We start from the raw sequence: 14,246 nt of genomic DNA, 5'->3' as shown, positions 1-14,246 counted from the left end.
GACAGGACCTTGAAAGAGGAAACTAAGTTCAGGTGGGCTCTGGGATGACTGGAAAGCTCATGAAAAGCAGACATTGAGAGCTAGAAAAATAGTACAGGGGCAAAGGCATATGTCTGATGTGTCATAAGTATTGCTCCTCAGCACCACACGATATCTCCCAACATCACTGGGTACAACCTTGGAAGCTCCGGAATACTGCTGGGTGTGACCTTGAATACTCTTGAGAACACCCAGCTGTGACCCTGAGGCCCCCTGAGTACTTCCAGGTTACTTCCGGGGTAACCCTGAAAATCTCTTGGCACTGCAGAGCATGAGGACAACCTTTATTTAGTATAGTATTAGAAGGAATGTCAGAGGAATTAAAAATAAATAGATATTAAGGAAATTCAAATTGGAAAAAAGTAAGCAATCATTACTTGCAGATGACATGAGACTATATTTAGCAAACTCTACAGATTCTGCAAATAAAACTAGTAGAAGCAATATACTCATACAGGAAGTGACAGGCCATAAAATCAACACATAATCAAATGCAATCCATGGCATTTCTATAAGCAAACAATAAAGAGGAAGAGAGAGAATTTTCTAAAGTACAATTCCAATCACAATTTGCCTTAAAAACAAACAAAAAATACCTGGGAAACAGCTTCATAAAAGAGATGAGTATAAAAATAACACTGTAAGTCACTATTGAGAAAAATAAAGGTGATACAACAAAGTGTAAAACATCTCCTGTTCATGGATCACTGTATCACTGTATCACTGTCATCCCGTTATTCATCGATTTCCTCGAGTAGGCACCAGTAAGGTCTCCATTTGTCCTAGCCCTGAGATTTTAGCAAGTATCACATTGGAGGCTTTTTCAGGGTCAGGAGAATGAGACCCATCATTGTTACTGGGTTTTGGCATATCGAATACGCCACGGAAAGCTTGCCAGACTCTGTCATGTGGGCAGGATACTCTCGGCAGCCTTCCAGGTTCTCCAAGAGTAAGAACTAGATAATAAGAGGTCGCGTGGCCACATTCGTGACCTGGAAGCTTGGTTTTATAGTCTCTGGATCTTGGCCGTTGATGGGATCACACTCCGCCAGAGGCAGTTGGTGGGTATAACCATCTACCTACTGGAAGGTGGGGGATCTGGGTGGAGAAGCCCAGTCCCAATCCAAGCAGGTTTAGAGATCTCAGCCCCGGGTTCTGCACACCTGGGTTCCTCTGCTGGTTCCTTCATGCGTGAGGCTCATCTGAGTGTGTGGAGAGTGGTCTTGTGCATGGATGTGACTGGGTATCTGGAGGTCTTCAGCTGCCAGTCGTTCTGCTAAGGCCAGGGAGGGAAAGAATAAAATTGGACAAAATGTCCATCTTTTCCAAAGATAAAAATACCCATGATATTTTTAAGAGACATGACCAAATTTGATATCATTGTTTAATTTTAAATGGAGAAATAAAACCCCCAAGTAGCCAAAGCTACCTCAAGATAAAGAAAATGGGAGGCTGGCTTTACTCACCCATCTTGAAATTGTACTACAACGCTAGATTAATCAAGATAGAGTGATATTGGAATCAAGAAGGACACTCAGACAAATTGAATAAAATTGAGAACTCAGAGGCAGAACCTAAAAATATATTGTTAGATGGTCAGTTAATATTTAACAAAGAGCAAGGCTTGTGAAGTGAAGCAAGAAAAGTCTCTTCAACAAATAGTGTTGGGAAAACTGCTCAGCCACGTGTTAAAAAAAAAGAACTCAAGTCCTTATCTCATACCATACACAAAAGTCAACTTAAAATGGATTAAATACCTTGATACTAGGCTTCAGTTTATAAATTATATCAAGGAAAACTCTTTATTACATTGAATTTAGTGGTATTACACAATCACTTAATCACTTAACTTCCCGTTAGTCGTCGATTTGCTCCAGTGGGCGCCAGTAACATCTCCATTTGTCCCTGTCGCGTGCTAATGTAGCCCAATGGCATCTGTTTGCTCTGGGAACACGAAGAGACTCAAACCGATCGTTCATGATCTTGACGAAGAAGTCTGACCATCTGGTAGGTGGGCGGCCACGCGGTCTTTTGACATCCCATGGAATCCAGTCAGTAACAGCTCTAGTCCAGCAGTCGTCTTTAAATCTCATTATGTGACCAGCCCATCTGATTTTCGACACCTTGGCAAATGAGACAGCGTCCCTGATTCTTGATCGTTGACGGATGTCAGAACTCGGGATTCTTTCTCTCATTTGAGTGAAACGTGATATTCCAAGTATAGCTCTTTCTATTCTTCTTTGGGAGACCTGAATATTATATTTGGCCAGTGGTATTACACAATACCACTGGCCAAACAAGCAGAAGTGAAAATTAACAAAGGGGACTACACAAAATCAAGAAGCTTCTGCACTGCAAAAGAAATGTTAACTAAAATAAGAAAAACACCGAAAATACTGGGAGAAAATATTTGCCTACTTTTCATTTGCTGAAGGATTACTTCCTAACTAATAACCAAAAAATCAATAACCACATAAAAATGGGGAGAAGAGAACAGACCCTTCCTTAAGGAATATATACAGAGAGCTAATAGGTACATGACAAAATGCTCCTTATTACTTATCATCAATAAGTAATTATTTATTAATAATAAAAATGGGCTGGAATGATAGCACAGTGGGTAGGGCATTTGCCTTGCACTTGACCAATCTTGGCCAATCTGGCCGACCCCGGTTCAATTCCTCTGCCCCTCTCAGAGAGCCCAGCAAGCTACTGAGAGTATCTCGCCCGCATGTCAAAGCCTGGCAAGCTAACCATGACGTATTCGATATACCAAACACAGTAACAACAAGTCTCACAATGGAGACATTACTGGACCTGCTCAAGCAAATCAATTAACAATGGGAGGACAGTGCTACAGTGCTACTTATCATCAAGGAAATGCAAATCAAAAGTACAGTGAGATGTCACTTCGCACCAGTAAGATTGGCGTACATAAAAACAAACAAAAATAATCAATTCTGGCAGAATGTGGGAGGGAAGAAACCCTCAAGTACTGTTTCTGGGATTATTTGCTGTTTTATCTAATGGTTTAGAAAATAATATTAAAACTTCTCAGAAAACTAATAGTTGACTTTTTTTAATATGACCAGCAATCCCCTTTGCAGCATCTATCTTCCAAATCCAAAACCAGTATTTCAAAATGATGTTTGTGCCCCAAAGTTCATTACAACACTATTTCCAATCATCAAGATCTGAAAACAGTTCAAAAGCACCCACGAACAGATGACTGGATAAGGAAATTGTGGTAAATATACACTATAGATTACTACTCAGCTATAAAAAATAATAAAGTCATTTTTGCTGCTATTTGGATAGAACTAGAGTGTATCATGCTGAATGAACTCAGACAGAGAATGATCTCTATCCCATGTGGAATATAAAAAATATGGTCAGGGAGCAACAAATGGTCAAAGGCAATATAACTGGAGAGTTGGTCCAGAGACCTAAACTTATCTGGGAGTTGGAGGGGTGGTGGGAAGGTTCCTTGTGACTCTGATGGAGAGAAGCAGGCACAGTGGTGGAGAGAGTCATGTTGGAACAATGCACGCATGAAATCTTATCATCAACAGTAGTGAAATCATGGTGGGTGGGGGGAGAATGGTGTTCACTTTGTCAGCACATGTACTAAAATTGTCAATGATACACAGATCAGCCTGGCCCCTGCACAAGAATGACGGCATACTTGAGAAGCATTCCGTGTTTTTATAAAAGGGAGAAAGTAATCAGTACCCAAATATTGAATATAAAATAAACTGGAATTAAAAGGTAAAGGTAAAGGCCCTCCCGTTGATCGTCGATTTGCTCGAGCGGGCCCAGTAACGTCTCCATTGGAGACTTTGTTGTTACTGTGTCTGGCATATCGAATACTCTCGGTAGCTTGCCGGGCTCTCCGAGAGGGGCGGAGGAATCGAACTCGGGTCGGCCATGTTGGCCGCTTGTAAGGCAAACGCCCTACCCGCTGTGCTATCGCTCCAGCCCAAATTTTTTAAAAGAAAAATATGTCACAAAATACAACAAAATGAATAAAGCTATGCAAATTCAAGTAAAATTGCAATTTAGATGTGTTTATTTTGTGGTAATGACAAGATATTTTGGCCGAGTGATTAAGAAGGGCGTTCTGGTAAGAGAGTGGAAAACTAGAGATGCTGACAGATTTCTCTTTCCTTGACATTTTCAACACAAATTATTTTTAAAAAATTGGAATATAGGTCTTGATGAAGGACCAGGTGACTGAAGGAGGGAAGAGTTTAGGGGCTAAAAATTACTGCAAAAATATTACCGAATTGCCTATGCGAGACCATGACTTAGAAAGAAGTTGTGATCAGGAGGACAGTCGACTCAGAAAAAGGAGCGGTTTCCCTTGGGGGTACAGCAACACATCAGGAGCAGAGTTCTATAGCCAGTGCCAGTGGGAGCACTGAAAAGTAAATAATGTGACTATTAAAAGTCTCTTGTATGGTGTTGGAGCAATAGCACAGCAGGTAGGGTGTTTGCCTTGCACGCAGCTGACCTGGCTTCAATTCCCAGCATCCCATATGGTCCCTTGAGCACTGCCAGGGCTGATTCCTGAGTGCAGAGCCAGTAGTAATCCCTAGGCATCGCCGGATATGACCCAAAAAGCAAAAAAAAAAAAAAAAAAAAGTCTCCTGTGGAAGATGATATGGGCCACAACACAATGTGGTATAAATGCAGGCTCTGTAAGTCCTGTGAAAATGAATGATGTTTACCCTTGGGGCGGTTCCTGAGTTTGTTATTTTTATTTTATTTTATTTTTTGCTGGTAGGGAATTAAACAGGCTCTACTTGTAGCCACCTTACAAAAGAGGCTTCTCCGTGCATCTTGCTCTGGTTATGCAGAATAGCTGTTCTTCCCGTCTTGGGCCATGACTGGGATGATGGTTCTTAATGAGCACATGATGGCACCTATTGCCTTTTGAGTATCACCCCCACCATTTCTGCTGTGACTGCTACTGAGATTGTTGTCTGACTAGAGGGGAAAACCCACTACATTTAGGTGACTCTCCTGTCTGCATAATGAATCTTCGTAAGCTAAAATCAAGATGTGGGCAGCATTATTTTCCTTCCAGATGCTCTAGAAGAGAATCCATTTTTAGTCTCTAGAAGACCCTTACCAGTCTCCATGGCTGCCTGTCTTCCTTGCCTAATCATCCTCTTTCTGCCTCTGAAAAGTCAGAAGTGGCCAGTAAGATACTTAGAACCTGCAGTTCTGACTCCATCTGAGCAATCACAATGATCCTAATGTATAAGCCAAGATATTTTTCCATTGTAAAATCAACTGATTAGAAAGCATGGCCCTACTGATAAACATCATTCCTTTTTTCATGTAACCTAACACATTCACAGGCTCTTGGGAATCACTGAATCATTGGTGAGCATCTTTGGAGGTCCCTATTCTGCCTAAAGAGTGAATTTTAAAGTCACCGTCAAAGAATGTGTTGAAATCCAGAGAGCACAAGGATGGACAACTGATAAAGATTGTAATGGAAAAGCAAACCCCAGGACTATATCTATATCCCACCCACACAATGTTATTAGTCACTGGGATACATTCTCATCTCCCCAGTCCACTGTCCACAAAGGACCTGGACAAAAGATATCTAATATAGAAAAACAAATGAGAAATTTCAATGGCTGAATAGTTATATGTGCAAAAGGGGGAAAGGATATAAAATAGTTAAAATGGTTTAATCATTTTTTTTCACCAAGAGAGACTGAGAACAATAGGAGAGGGAAGATTTCACTTAGACAGACAGAGGAGAACAGGAGAAGAGAGGGAGACAAAAAGAAAAAAAACATTATCCAGAAAAACAAGAGATTAACAAAGGCATTTAATAGTCTATGGAATATTTTCTTCTCCTAAAATGTAAATATCTAACTTTTGGCAAAGGTTTATGTGCATAAGAAAACTCTCAGTGAATAATTTACTGTCAAAATAAAAACATGCATATTTGAGAGACACCATCCTGGAGATAAATGGTAACTAGAAGACACAACACTGAGAGTAATAATTCAGTTTAAGCAAAACCCAAGCCAGAGGTCATCATGAGCAGTACAAATTTCCGCATCTAAATTCACAGAAATCTTGGGACAACATTCAAGGCAACCAAATCTTAGGAGACCTGAAAACCCCAAATTGACATATGAACTATGAGTCTTTCCACTTTCTTCAAAACTGCACATTTTTAAAAAATGATATTTATTTTGAGAAGCATTCAAAATTCTCATTTCTTCTACAGTTTCTTTGTCATGTTCCCATATTTTCTTGAGACCCTTTCCATCATTTTGTCCAAACAGAATTGATAGTTGTTCCAGCGACTAGGTGTGAAGAAAATTAAGGAAGAAAAGAGAACATATTTGCAGGGACAAATAAGAAATGAAATGGGAAATAGACCTTGGGTTGCCTAAAATAATCTCACAAGGTAATACATGAAGGACAGCATTAAGGGTAACAGACACTTAGTTTAGGCATTTTAAGAACTTTCAAATGACTTTTTAGAGCAACGGGTTCAAATTTCTATTCTGAACTGAATAGTTGGGTAATTTTCAGTTGCACTGTTCAGGATGGAGACTTTTACAAAGCAATCAGTAGTTTAGTTTCTTGAACTGTTAGCCAAATTGAAATCACTTTTGTGTCTGACACCTCATTTTTCATGAATTTTGGAAATGAGATGTAGTGAGAGGAAAGTAGTCTCCAAGTTACAGAGAAATCACAGCTCTGGAGGGAGTGAAGCCAAATACCCCACCCCCAAAAGGAAATACTTCCAAACACCTACATATTAAAAAAAAAGCAAGTTGTACTTTACATGGTATTTTAAACAATAACAGCTTGAAAAATTCTGTAGTGCTATGCGCTACAGTTCTTTCTCCCATATTTATGTTTCTGGTTTCCCAGAATTTAACTTTACCCTTCCATATTCAGTTCTATATTTATCTTGAGTCTCCATTAGTAAAAATATTAGAACTCCAAGCATTTTAAAAGCCTCCAACAAGAGGCCAAGCAAAAGTCAAAGCTTTATTCTTTCCTTCAAAACTAGTTGATACCTCTATAATGAACACCTAAGTACCATCCTATAGTCTAGGAGTTGAAATATATATATGTATATATATATATTACTGTCTAAAATGTCTCTTAAATTTATATGGAATTATGATTCAAACACCACTGAGAATGTTTATGAATGTGAATATATAGTGGTCCTGTATACTCAAATGAACCAGAGCTTTTACTGGTTCATTTTAAAAGTGGAGAATGAATAATCAATTTTACTTCTAGTCAAATCATCAGAACATAACTCAAATGTACCTTTTTACATATCATATGAAACTATCATGCATAAAATTTCTAGTGCAAGACATAACTCTAATCAAAAACATTTGATCTTGACCACATGAAAAGAAAATGATTCTCTCTCTTTTTTAAATGAATCACCGTGTCACTATGAGATGCTCTTACAAAGCTCTCATGATTGAGTTTCAGTCATACAATGTTCCAAAACCCATCCCTCCACCAGTGTACCAGTGTAATTTCCCTACCACCAATATCCCCAATATCCCTTCTGCCACCCAGTCTTCACCAACCTGCCTCTTGGCAGACACTTTTCTCCTCTCTGTCTCTCTCTGTCCCTCTGTCTCTGTCTGTCCGTCAGTCTGTCTGTCTGTCTGTCTGTCTGTCTCTCTCTCTTCCTCTATCCCTCTCCCCCCTCCCCCATTTTTGAGAATTATCATTTGCAATATGATACTAAGAGGCCATCATATTTGGTCATTTGCCCACTTTCAGCATACATCTCCCATCAAGAGCGATCCCATTTGTCCTGACCCCTTTTCCATTCTCCTTAGGTGTTAGTCTCTTACTATGTTTTGTTTCTTTAGTTTTTTGATATCCCACAAATGAGTACAGTCATTCTGTGTCCGTCCTTCTCTTTTTGACTTATTTCATTTAGCATGGTACTGTCCATGTCCATCCATTTATAAGCGAATTTCATGACTTCATTTTTTCTAACAACTTTATAGCTTACCGTTGTGTAGATGTACCATAGTTTCTTTAACCAGTCATCTATTCTCGGGCACTCAGGTTGCTTTCATATTCTGGCTATTGTGAACAGTGTTGCAATGAACAGACAAGTGTATATTTTTGCAGCCCATGGTATATTACCAGAAGTGGTATTGCTGGGTCATATGGAAATTCAATTTCTAGATTTTTGAGGAATACCCATATGTTTTCCAAAAATGCTGGACCAGTTGACATTCCCACCAACAGTGAATGAAAGTTCCTTTCTCCCTGCATCCATGTCAACATTGTTTGTTTTTACTCTTTTTGATGTGTACCAATCTCTGTGGTATAAGCTGATATCCCTTTGTTGTTTTGATTTGCATTTCCCTGATCAGTGATGTAGAGCATTTTTTCATGGGTGTTTTGGCTATTTTTATTTTTTTGTTAAGGAAGTTTCTGTTCATTTCTTCTCCCCACTCTTTGATGAGCTTGGAGGTTTTTCCTTATTGTTATACCAGTGCCTTATATATCTTAGATAGTAACCCCTTATCTTATAGGTATTGGGTAAATCTTTTTTTCCCATTCAGTGAGCTGTCTCTGTATCTTGTCCTCCCTTTCTTTTGAGGTGCAGAATCTTCTTAGCTTAATGTAGTCCCATTTGTTTATCTTTGCTTTCACTTGCTTGGTCAGTGTTATTTCATCTTTAAAAATGTCATTAGCTTCAATGTCATGGAGAGTTCTGCCTATGGTTTCCTCCATGTACCTTATGGATTCAGGTCTGATATTAGGTCTTTAACCCATTTTTATCTGATTTTTGTGCCTGGCGTTAGACAGACCTACATACCAATGGAATAGAGTTGAATATCCTGGCACAGACCTTCAAATATATGATCACTTAATCTTTGAAAAAGGAGTAATAAATGTAAAGTGGAGTAAGAAAATCCTGTTCAACAAGTGTTGCTAGGAAAAATGGATGGCTATATGCCAAAAATTGAACTAAAAATGATGCTCTGAGGTACGTTTATATGTAGGTAGATGTCTGATGTGTACATATAGAGTTCTTTGGATAATTACAAATTTAGATACCTAAGTTAAAAATTAATGTACTTACACAAAAACCATTTTTTTCTTGAGGTTATAGTTATAATGAAAGGTTGGTAAGTTTCTTAAAACTCACTAGTATCAACCCTCCCCTCCCCCGGTCTTTAAAAAAAAACTTTTAGTGTTTTTATGAAAAATAAAAGCATGTCTTAACACTATTATTATTTAAAATTATCAGTAATGTTCTCTTAGTATTGAAATTAGGAGAAAATTTATGCTTCTAGTAACCTATGCTATTTTTGTGACTTTGCTATATGGGAAGAGTACACACTAAAGTTTAAAAACAATCTTTCCCTAACTTTTTACACCCAACTTATCTTCCTTCTGATCCCATAATGTATGATCTAAAGAATATTTGTCATTCTTCAATATTTAATTATTTAATGTTTATCAACATTAGGATACAATAATAATGAGAACAAATGAGAAAGACTGAAAAGGTTAAGAAACTCACAGGTGATGCCAATTGAGAAGAACAATGGTTTGTAAGAGGAAGGAAAGTAAATACACTTAAAAGCCAACAACGTTCTCTGATTTAATTTTCCAAAGAAGAATATTTAATTTTATGAAGAAAGCAAATCTCAAATGGATTTGGTGACTTTCTAAATGGAAACTACAAAATGAGAGATGGAGTGAAAACAATAGCACAGCCATCTCACTCTAATATTTGTCTTCTTTATATTAAAGAACACAGCTATGTGCTGGAGAGAGAGAGATAGCAAAACAGCAGGGTGCTTGCTTGCACACTACTGCCTGAGATTCAATCCTCTGAACACATGAGGTCCCCCAGGCCCTGCCAGGAATCTTCCCTGAGTGCAGAGTCAGGTGTAAGCACTGAATAAAGCCGGGAGGCCCAAATAACAATAACAACAGCAAAAATCCCATAGCTATGTTTATGTATTCATGTGGAGAAAAAGGTAAAATGAAGCTAGAAAATGATTAATGCAACAGAAGAAAGTGTGCTTCAGTCACAAATCAGTAGTATTTCCAAAAATAAAAGGAAGATAGGTTTAAGTATTTCTGAGCACAAAAAGTAAGAAAAATGCTGAGTTGTATTTGGGAGTGGGGATATGTATAAAGAAAGTGATGTGCAACTCTATTGGTTTGAAATGTAAAAATACCTTCCACTGTGCTTCCAGTGCTGCCAACTTTGTAGACTCCTATCTTCCCACTTTGATTTGTTTGCTTTCATAATTCGCAGGATCAAAACTGGGGCCTCACATATCCAAGACAAGTGCTCTACCACAAACCTACATCCCCAGCCTTCTATCACTCCTAGCTTATAAATTAATCTTCTCTGTTTGAACAGACTTACATTATCACTTATATGTTTTCATGTCTCTTTCTACTACAAACACTTGATAAGTTCATTGATTTTATTTTATTTTTTATTTATTTATTTTTGCTTTTTGGGTCACACCCAGCAATGCACAGGGATTACTCCTGGCTCTGCACTCAGGAATTTTTCCTGGAAGGGAACTAAGGGTAAAGAAAGGGAAGGGAAGGGAAGGGAAGGGAAGGGAAGGGAAGGGAAGGGAAGGGAAGGGAAGGGAAGGGAAGGGAAGGGAAGGGAAGGGAAGGGAAGGGAAGGGAAGGGAAGGGAAGGGAAGGGAAGGGAAGGGAAGGGAAGGGAAGGGAAGGGAAGGGAAGGGAAGGGTCAACATCTGTGGTGGAGGAAAATATTCAACCCAGAGGAGGAAGTGGTGCTGAAAGGTGGTATTAGATATTATGTATGAATCCCCATTGGCTGCAGTACTATAAACTACATTGCAAAAACATACCTACACACATACACACACTCACATATACACACAAAGACATAGATATAGATATAGATATAGATATAGATATAGATATAGATATAGATAAGATATAGATATAGATATAGATATAGATATATGTAGAAGCCTTTGTAGAAACAGAGTGAGTTGGAGATTACAGGGGTTGGGGGTGATACATTATTGGAGGGAAGTGGACACTGGTGAAGGGATCAGTGTTAAAACATTATATAGCTGAAACTCAATCATGAATAACTGTAATTTCACAGTGACTAAATTTAAAAAATAATAAAATAACAAAATCGCCTCATTATGAGGTGCAGAAAGTAAATAACAAAATAATTGTGCAGAAATGTTTTCTTAGAATTTTCAACAGGACAAATACTTTTACTATACCTTAATCATTATGCCAGGATGTTTTTGTTTTATTTTATTTTCATAAAGTTGTTCACAATAATAGATTACATTCAATATTTTGACACCAGTTCCACCACTATTACAACTTCCCACCACCATTTTGAATTTTCCTGCCACCACTCAAACCTGCAGAACAAGCAGATGCTAGATAATCTATTTTGTATTGCTTGTTATCTATAGCATAAGATATCGTGTGGCTGTGAGAGTGACCGTGCACTCCTAGAATTCTAAAATTATAGATAATTAGGGTCTGGAGACATCTCTGCAATGAGTTGTTCGGTTCCTAGATTCTTCTGTGTGTCTCTGGATCATGGCTGTTAAATAGCAGCCAGGGGCAGTTCATGGGCGTGATCTCCAGGGTCCCATAGGGACAGGGAGATGAAAAGGACTGGCCCATCCCCTGTCCCTTGAGGCCTAGAGTTAGCTGTCACTGATCTCACATGCCTGGGCTTTTTGTGAGGTTCTGGAAGTAGGTGGCCACTGGGATTTCTAGGGGCAGATGGAGGGACAACTCCTGCTCCCGTCTGGGACACCCAATTGAAATCGGCCAGGTGCAAAGTCCCGAGGCATCTCTGCAGTGAGCTGCTTGGTTCCAAGATTCTTTTGTGTGCCTCTGGATTATGTGCCAGGATGTTTTAACCACACCATGGTTTTGATTTCCAGTCATGATAACTACCATCAATATCTCCTGGACAGGATTTTCTGGGAAGTTATAAAGATTTATTTCCAAATATTAAACATGTACATTTGGATACCACATGGCTACTTGAAATTCAAACAACCCTAAGTCTTGATATACTATAATTTTTCCTCAAACTAGGTATTTCTAGAAGTTCCTACAAAGAGAATCACTTACTTTCTAGATGTGCAAAGGGAATACTTACAAACAACTCTCATCTCATTGCATTTTTCATGAACACATTTTCATGGCATCAAATCGATTGCTCAGCCAATTTACTATCCCCTCCCAAGTATTATTTAATCACTCTACATTGGTCTAGTCTCAGAACCACTGTCATGTGTCACCTTCACAATATTGTGGATCCTAGACACTGTCTCTTATTCCAATGTTGTTGATGTATTTCACCTATTGTCCATCATGTTGCTGCTCTAATTATGCATTTAAATGTTTTTCCAGAGTGTTCTTAATGACTTTGAAACTCTACAACAGCTCATAATTCTCTCTAATCTAGTCTCTCCTCCACTTTATCATAATGTAACACATTCTCCTCCCACTCAATGCTGTTTCAATAGAATTTCCTGAAAATGCTATCACTCTCCACTGTTTTCTTCTTTTTCTTCCTTTTTATCTGGAGAACTCTGTTATCCTTTCACCCTAAATACCATTTTTAGAGGAGTCTTCCTGACCCTCACAGGTATCATTCCCCTGACTCCAAAAGAGTCTCCAATCATTGGAAAAGATGAGTAAGAAGAGGATGCTAAAATCTCAGGGCTGGGAGGTATAGAGACATTAATGGCATCCACTTGAGCAATTTGACAATCAACAGGATGACAGTGACAGTGACTCCCTGACCCTCAGGTTAGATAGGTCCTGAATTGAGAATGTTTCTTAGAGTATTCATCATGCATCCTCCACCCAGATCCTCCATATTCCAGTAGGCAGGGGTCACACCCACCAACTGGCCCCCTGGTGCCGTGTAATCCCATCAATAGCCAAGACCTAGAGACTATAAAACCCAGCTCCCAGAAGAGAACAGTGCAGAGTCTCCTGCCCTTGTGCTTGGCTGTCCTTGCCGGGGCCCCTTGGAGGGGAGCGGGTTGAGTTTCCCTCCCCTCCCTGACCAGGGCTCTGGCAGCCAAAGACCTCCAGAACCAGCCACCGCCATGCTGAGACCACTCTCCACACACATGAAGGCACCGGCAGAGGAACAATGGTGCGTGGGTTCCGGGGCTGAGATCTCCAAGGCTTCTCGGATTGGGGCTGAGCATCCTCCACCCAGATCCTCCATATTCCAGTAGGCAGGGGTCACACCCACCAACTGGCCCCCGGCGCCATGTAATCCTATCAATGGCCAAGACCCAGAGACTATAAAACCCAGCTCCTGGAAGCATTTGCGGCCACGTAACATCTTATCTCATCCTTACTTTGGACAAACTGGCAGGCTACCGAATATAACCTGCTCACACGGCAGAGTCTGGAAAACTCCCCGTGGCATACCCAATATGCCAAATACCAGTAACAATGATGGGTCTCATTCTCATAATCCTGAAAGAGCCTTGAAGATGGCACATTTTAAAATATCTCAAGGCTAGGCCGAAGGAGATGTTACTGGGGCCTGCTCGAGGCAATCGATGAACAACAGGATGGTCATGATTGTGATTATAGTTATTAGTCATTGGCGTATCTTCTTCCCTATACTGAGAACTCTGTGAGTATAGGGCCTGTAGAAACATGCTCACCATGTTTTGCAAAGTGGTGTGCCTGACACAGTCAATTATGAATAAAAATTTATTGAGTAATTGAACCCAGACACTCAGGAAAATCATAAAACCAGAAATTTTCAATAAGTCTAAATTGGATGGACTTAAAGCATACTCTTTAATTCCACTACCTTAAAAACTTTATTCTTTGTTCCACCAATGTCAAAGACTATGAGTACATTGTATTGGAAGTTCATAAAATAAATTAATATCCAATAGAATTTAAATCCTGAAAAAAATGTAATCAGAAAATATTTGGAAGAAAACATTCACTATCATCTCATAGCTTTACTAAAGAAATAAATACATACAAACAGTCTCTTACCCAACTAATTATTATTGAGTCAAAAATATAAATTTAAGAGCTACAGAGATAGCTCAATTTTCAAGAGTGCATGCACATAACTCTAAGGATTGGCCTGAGATCTGTTATAAATTAATAGATCCTACTAAAAT

General features: G+C 39.1%; 1 non-coding gene across 1 annotated transcript; it reads left to right on the top strand.

Annotated features, from left to right (window-relative positions):
* Positions 1-3,642: 3,642 nt before the first annotated feature.
* LOC130034830 (U6 spliceosomal RNA) lies at positions 3,643-3,746 on the top strand. Its single transcript, XR_008794163.1, has one exon. It is a non-coding gene; the product is annotated as a U6 spliceosomal RNA (small nuclear RNA).
* The last annotated feature ends 10,500 nt before the right edge of the window (positions 3,747-14,246 follow it).

Source organism: Sorex fumeus, unplaced genomic scaffold (genome assembly GCF_029834395.1).
Source record: "Sorex fumeus unplaced genomic scaffold, SorFum_2.1 ptg000061l, whole genome shotgun sequence".
Lineage (NCBI taxonomy): Eukaryota > Metazoa > Chordata > Mammalia > Eulipotyphla > Soricidae > Sorex > Sorex fumeus.
Note: the sequence above shows the minus strand (reverse complement) of the source record. Positions and strands in the feature narration are given on the sequence as shown.